The sequence below is a fragment of the Cibotium barometz genome, chromosome 52 (genome assembly GCF_041138505.1).
Source record: "Cibotium barometz isolate CiBa-2024 chromosome 52, ASM4113850v1, whole genome shotgun sequence".
NCBI lineage: Eukaryota > Viridiplantae > Streptophyta > Polypodiopsida > Cyatheales > Cibotiaceae > Cibotium > Cibotium barometz.
This window is the reverse complement of record NC_141097.1, coordinates 4940324-4947715: the sequence shown is the minus strand read 5'-3', so window position 1 is coordinate 4947715 and position 7392 is coordinate 4940324.

The window sequence follows — 7392 nt, the reverse complement described above, 5'->3', positions numbered from 1 at the left end:
TTCCGTATATCCATTCATCTTCACCGTCACACAAGCCTGTGTAAGATCTTGTACTTCTCACATTACATAGATCTAGGGTTTCTACCTACTCTGTACATTGGTCAGCTTTTCTCTATGTTGCCGTACATTTTGGCCAACCCCACACACTAGCACTACACTCAGCTCAAGCTTTCAAGAGCTTTCGGCATCGGATTTTGTTACAAATGGAAGTGTTTATAATTCAAAGGAATCACTACTATATAGTGAAAAATATAGGGTGACTATGCGAAAGAATGCACATGTCTAGATTTTTAAATTAGCGTTGGGATAGGTAGATCATATTATGCATACAAGCACCTACGTTTTGTATATTTGCATATTTTTTGTGGTTAGATACGAACCATAATATGTTTATATATCAACCCACTCTTTAGAAAAAGAACCTAATCAGAATATTCAGCAACACTAGTAGGTGAACAATCTAAAAATGAGATTTTTAGTTAATATCTAAGTTTTTTTACATCAAACATCTCTAAATAACAAGGTCACCTGTCGGTGACAGCACGAATTGTAGGTGCAATTTTTTGGGAGAAAATCAATGATTTCTACTTCATGAAATCAAATTGGTCTAATTCCTTATAGCTCCAAGGGTTTTCAAGCATGCTCTACAAGCTGGTGAAGTCAAAAATTGGTTTGATCAAGTCTATAGTGAGATCCAAGCTCTTAATCAAATATGCAGGGGTGACTTTGGTAAAACAAAGATTAAGCATCAATGTTTGGTCAAATCTTGTGTTTCTTGGCTTAATCCTCTACTAGACTAATTGTTATTGGCCTTGAAAGGATTTGAGCTCATTTGAACTCTAAGGCCTCAGATCTGGGCTCCCCTCATACTCTATTTTATGCACACAAAACAAAGGATTAATTTGCTAATCAATGATTAATCAATGCTAATCACTGTATTTTGGTGCAATTGAGGGTTCAAATTAACCATTAGGTATTTGATATACAGATCCCTATAACTTCAGATTGCAATTCAGAGTTGGTTTTGATACTCCAACCATTCCGTACAAATTGGTAAAAATATGCTGATAAATTTGTGATAACCATCATTTTGCATTTAAACCTTGGTTAATGCCTACAAATCACACTCAAATTCAAGATTATTCACAGCCAGAGTTGCATTTGGGAATGAGCATAAGAATGAATGCTATACGCATTATGTATTGGGCACATTACATTAGTGTAAAAATGGGATCAGACACTGCTCTTATCCAGAATAAGGCAAGAGGTAAGACCTCCCGCATAGATTTGGGTTTGCATTGCATAATGATACAAGATAAACATCAAAAGCCCAAAAGAATTGTCAAACAAACATTTAAACATGTTGCTCACATGGGACAAGAAGACCTGACGGACAAGCTCATGGCGCCAGCCATGAAAGAAGAAGATCTCTTTCCAAGAAGAAGATCCACACTAAGAAGAAAAGCTAAAGGAAGCATTGAAGGAAGGCATGGACATGAGAAGAGAAGCTGCCACAAGAAGACTGAAAGAAGAGGAAGACATGGACGCGTGAAGAGATAATTTCGCCCTTGTTTGCTTCCGCATTACATGAAGAGCCACCTTCTCTTCTTGATGCATTGGAAGTTGATGGGTTACAATCATGCATGCAACATTTTGCTCCTAATAACATTAGATATTAAGCGACTTCAATACACACTCTAGATAGTAAGCGACAACTTACTATTTTGGACACTAAAGGTTTAATAACCTTAGAGTCTGACAAAAGGTGGTTCACATGCTCTTGTGTTAAAACTCATTTAAAGAAGACTAGTAAGAAGCCACTAGTGAGAAAAAGACCTCATTCGGTGGCTATTGGTGTTTTGGCAAATGATCAACATCACATGGACATCCGTGTTCTTCTCGAAAACTGATAAGAGTAGGTTAAACATTTTCTGCCCTTCTTTTACTGCCCTTCTTTTACTGCATATTTTGGCTCCCCACATTGAGTGGGTAGAGTGCTCCCCACATAGAGTAGAGAAACTAGGTTTGTTTGCAGGTACATCACTCAGATTGTCCAATTGCTAAACCACCCACAAGTCCAAAAGAAAATCCACTTAGATGAAACCCAAAATAGCTCTTCCAGTTATAACAAGACCCTTAGAAGTTTGGTGTGCATTCAAACCCTTGAATGCACATAGACTCAAGTGGCACTTAGGAACATAGGCTCAAATAGCCCTTTCCACCTTGTGATCCAATTGACACCCATCCATGCACCCATGTCTTTCATCGATCGTACCCAATGGCCCAATCGCACCTTACCAAGGCACTTTGATATTGGATCCCATTCTTGTGCACAGCATCCGCCATGCCCCATGCCATCGATTGAGTTGCCTTGTCTCGTCTTCTTCATTAAGTCTCATTCTTGATTATTCTAGCCCTCTTTCTTCATTTAGTCTTGTTCTTGCTTAATCTAGCACTCTTTGCATACATAAATCGCAACTCCAGCTTTTGTATGTACGAGGGCTACTAGCCTTTCATCCACACATGGAATGCTTGGACTTCGTGAAGATGTTCATCGAAGAATCCTCTATCCTACCCAATCAAAGGGGTGTCCCAATTGTGAACTCTAGAGCCTTCGGATCCATGCACCCAAGCAGAGATCTTCACAAAAGTGGTGGTTTAATCAACTGGGCTCCACATCTCTCCCCCCAAGGTGCAAAACATGCCCTTTGTACACACAAGGGCTACTAGCCTTTCATCCACGCATGGAATGCTTGGACTTAGTGAAGATGCCCACTGGAGAATCCTTCATTCTACCCAATGAAAGGGATATCCCAATTGCGGTCTCTAAAGCGTTCGGATCCATGTATCCAAGCAAAGATCTTCACAAAAGTGGTGGTTCAATCAACCAGGCTCCACATCTTCCCCCAAGGTGCAAAATATGCCTATAACCATGGTAATCAAACAAGGTAGAGATGCCCAAGTCACTACAAAGCCACATCCACCCATTGCTCACAGTTTACTAATGTACAAGCCATACTGGGTGTCTTAAATTCTTATATATTGGGTGTTCTAAATTCTTCTATTCTTGTGGATAACATAACCTCATTCACACCTGCCTTATCAAGTGACCATCCTCACTACACATCACCATGTAATTTGCTATCTTCAACCATACGTAAGAGTTGAAGAAATCAGAATGAAACATGTCGAAGAAATCAGAATGAAACATGTCGAAGAAAGTAATGTGTTGGGGTTTTTATCGAAAGAAGCTTCTACACGAGCCTATCTTTTGCTCAATGTCATGCACACCATTTGTAATATATCCAAAAACACTGCATGTTTTAGATACTGTTAACTACTCCATTGGTTAACATGGTTTTGCCCACCCGACCTATTGTAAGGCACTTTTTCATCTTATCCAATGAACATGCACTTATCATAAGATATGGGTCGAACTATTTTTAAGTTTGGCTAGCCCAATGTAAAAACTAGTCATTTGTATATGTGTCATTTTTAACAATAAGTAAGACACAATCATTCCTTTGCAATAGTTTTCTTGTGAGCTCTCCTTACCTCTTCTTGCTTGCGTGCATGTTATTGTGGTCTTACTTACTTGATGGATGCTTGTTTGAATAATAAATGTGATTATAGGTTTCTCTTTCATTAGTTTTTTCTTTTCTCACCTCTTATGAGAGAAAACCATCATGAAGGACCATCTCTTCTTGTTGCCATCTAGGCATTGAGAGCTCTTCACCCCTTCATCACGAAGACCCATCTCTTCTTGTTTGATGGATGCTTCTTTGAATAGGTGTGATTGTAGGTTTCTCTCTTTCATTAGCTTTTTCTTTTCTTGTCTTTTTATGAGAGAAAACCATCACGAAGAACCATCTCTTCTTGCCTCCATCTAGATAGTAAGAGCTCTCCCTTCATCCCTTTGGCAAGAAGCATTTTGATGTGCCAACGGAGTGAGGATGTGATGAATGAGCTAGCACATCCATAATAAGAAGTTAAATTTGTTGTGACTCGAAGGCATTGTGACACAAAGTTGGGGTTTTGACTTTGGTCACTTCTTAGAATCAAAACACACTTGTATAAAACCTCACAGCCTTCTCACCTCCCTTTCTCTCCCTAGGTTAAGATAAAGATATACACATCAAAGGTGAGATCATAATTCATGGAAGGAAAGATGAAAGGCTCAAGAGAAGCAAGAATTTCTACCAGTCTAGCAGCTCCAAACAAGAGGGCAATTCTTTGTTGGAAGAAAATCTTCCGACTTAGGATTATGTGAACGGAAACATACGGGGAATGTTGGTAGGGTTCATCCGTTCGAATTGGGAAATTTGGACGGAACATATTAAAGCAAAAGAATATAGCAATCACTTACAAGAGGATAAGACACATGGGGTTTGCCTTTTGATAAGAGATTAGGAGAAATTAATCATTATTAAGAAGAAATAATGGCTAAAAGTCTATAAAAATAGAGATACACAGAGAATTACAGTTTTAAATCCATATAGATTGTGTAAAAGAGGATTATTTAGATGCGTAGAGCTTGAAGAGAGCTTCGTGCCTATATAAAAACTTTCAAAAACGGGCAACCGAGCAAAAAGTTATGAGCATTTTACTACAAGACTATAAAACTGCCAAAATTCACCTAAAAAATATCAAATTTGGGAGAAATTCTGATCATCAATGAAGTAAGGGATTAAGAAATTAGTTATATGAGTGGAAATAGCATATAAAGAGCTTCCTAGCCATATGATAAATTTTAGAAACCAATACCCGAGTGATGAGTAATTACCGGTTGAAATTTGGATATTGGACCACAAAAACTGCACTTCCCTCTCTATGCATGAAACCTCAATTTTCACATAGCCTCTTGCCTTTCATCTCCTTCATGATTCAAGCTAGAGGGTAAGGGTTAACATTTCTCAGCGGGGCGGACAATTGTAAAGATTTACCTATGGTCCCCAAAGTCTTTTCACATGCTCATTACCGCTAAAACCATTGGTACCTCCAAAGGAGGCAGGCAATAAGGCAAGGGCTACCTTGAGAAGTCACAGGCCCACCAAGATAATAACTCCTTATCCCACTTATCATGAATCATCAAGGAGGTCCAAAATTGGGTTAAGCATGAGGAGCTAATGCTAAATGAGACATTCACATGTAAAGAGAGTGTTTGAATAAGGGTTTGAAGATAAGAGAATGGCAATGACACTCTCTTTACATTCAGAGTGTTTGAATAAGGGTTTGAAGATAAGAGAATGGCAATGACACAAAATGCTCAATTGAGGAGGCTTATTCCTTGATTTGAAAGGGAGAGGAGAGCTCCTTTTATAGGTGGATAATCACCCTCTCTTCCATTGTTACAAATTACAACATAAAAATCTTCAACCCTTCAATGACATAAGGGTAGATGTCACCATCAATTGTCCTCTTAGGCTGTCTTTATTAAATTGAAGACTTTTTGACTTTGAAAGTGTGATGAGATAATAGCCAAGTCTAAGTGGCATGTAGGTGGAGATCCCACTTACACATGGTAGAATTCTCCTCTTCCATGTAGACATTCTAGAAGAATCTTTCCCAATTATGCACCTACACACACTCCTCCACATGCCTTCCACACTCCCCAACTTGTAGCCTTATGGTGAATACCATATTAATAATACAATAAAAATCCATGTGAGCATGAAGGCCCACTTTTATTTTCCACATCACTAGCCTATCTATCATACCAAAGTATTTATCAAGCATACTTGTGGCATTTACAATGTGTGCACCCTAAATCAAGTAAAACCATTATATTTGAAGATAGAATGTTGTTATCAAGGTAGCCGCCAAGCCGTCGCATTACCACGCCGTTATTCCATTGTGGGCGCCGCAATCTTCTTGGACAAGCTTCCACCTTATTACCATTGAGAAACCATCAAAATATGCACAAAATTGAAAATGAAAGATATCAATTTTTCATGTCACATCTTCCCCCCCCAGCAAATCCTCCATGCTTGTCTGGGGGTCTGCTGGCCATGGTGCTCAAGGGTAAAATATCTTTAGCCGGTACTCATTGGCACGTTCGGGAACCTCCTGGCCACTTGCATCCTCTAGAAGATAGGTGTTATTTTTGAACTTTTGCTGCGTCCCATCGTCGAAGAAGCTTCTTATCTAGCCGTTTCTCCACATGGCCATCATACCTCATGACTAAGCTTCCTTGCTTGAGTTCTAGCTTCTTCTTCTTCTTCATGAGAGTGTCATGCCTTGCCTTGCGCCGTTGTTGTGCAGTCTCCAAATTTTGAAATGCCTGAAGTCGCCTCTCATCCAAGGTCTCCAGTTGTACTAGGCGTTGGGCATGTGTTTCTTCTTCATTATTCAAGCGTGCAAAAGATGTGCGAAGGCTTGTGATTTCCAATTCTATTGGCAAAATAACCTCGATTCCATAAACTAACTGAAAAGGTGTGAAACTAAGAGAGAGTTTGTGAGTTGTCCTATAGGCCCATAGGACCTCTGGCAAATGCACATCCCACTTTCTCTTCATAGTATCCACTAGCTTAGATAAAGATCCACAAAGCAATCCATTAGTTTTTTCTACTAAACCATTACATTGGGGATAATAGGGAGTTGACATAGCATGCTTTATTTTTAATTTCTGCACCAAATCTTCAATCAAGTCATTCCTGAAAGACCTCCCCTCATCCGTAAGGATTTCCAATGGTGGACACCCAAATCGGGCACATATGTATTCCCTGAGAAAGGATGCCACAGCTACTGCCTTATTATTGACCATGGCCTTTGCTTCTGCCCACCTTGTTGCATAATGTGTGGCCACCAATATGTAATACTTCCCATGTGAGGAACGAGGAAGTGGGCCCACAAAATCTAATCCCCATCTTTCAAATGGACCATATATGCTGGGATAGGGTTTAAGGGTCCGGGAACCAATTGCTTATGCCTATATGCCTAGCATACTTTACAGCTTCTGCACCACTCATAGACATCTTTGCTGAGTCGAGGCCAATAATAACATGTGCTAAGGATCCTGCTGGCTGAGGCAAAGTGACCTGAACATTCATGACATAATTCCATAATCCTTTTAGATTCTTCGAGGATCAGTACCCTCCTAAGAATCTTATCCTTACCTTGCTTGTAAAGAACATCCCCTAGAATTGTGTAGCTTTCCTAGTAAGCCTTTGCTTGTGTTGAGGATTCAATCCAGGAGGGAAGTATCCTGTATCTAAATAGTGTTGAACATCTTGGAGCTCAGGCCAACCTATATCCATTAATGCAAGAGTAGCTACTTTGAAAGAAGCCAAGGTTTTCGTAGCCAATTTATCAGCCTTTTGATTATCCTTCCTCTTAACATGCACAAATTTACAAAACTCAAAAGCTTCTTTTAACTCCATTGCCCTTTTATAC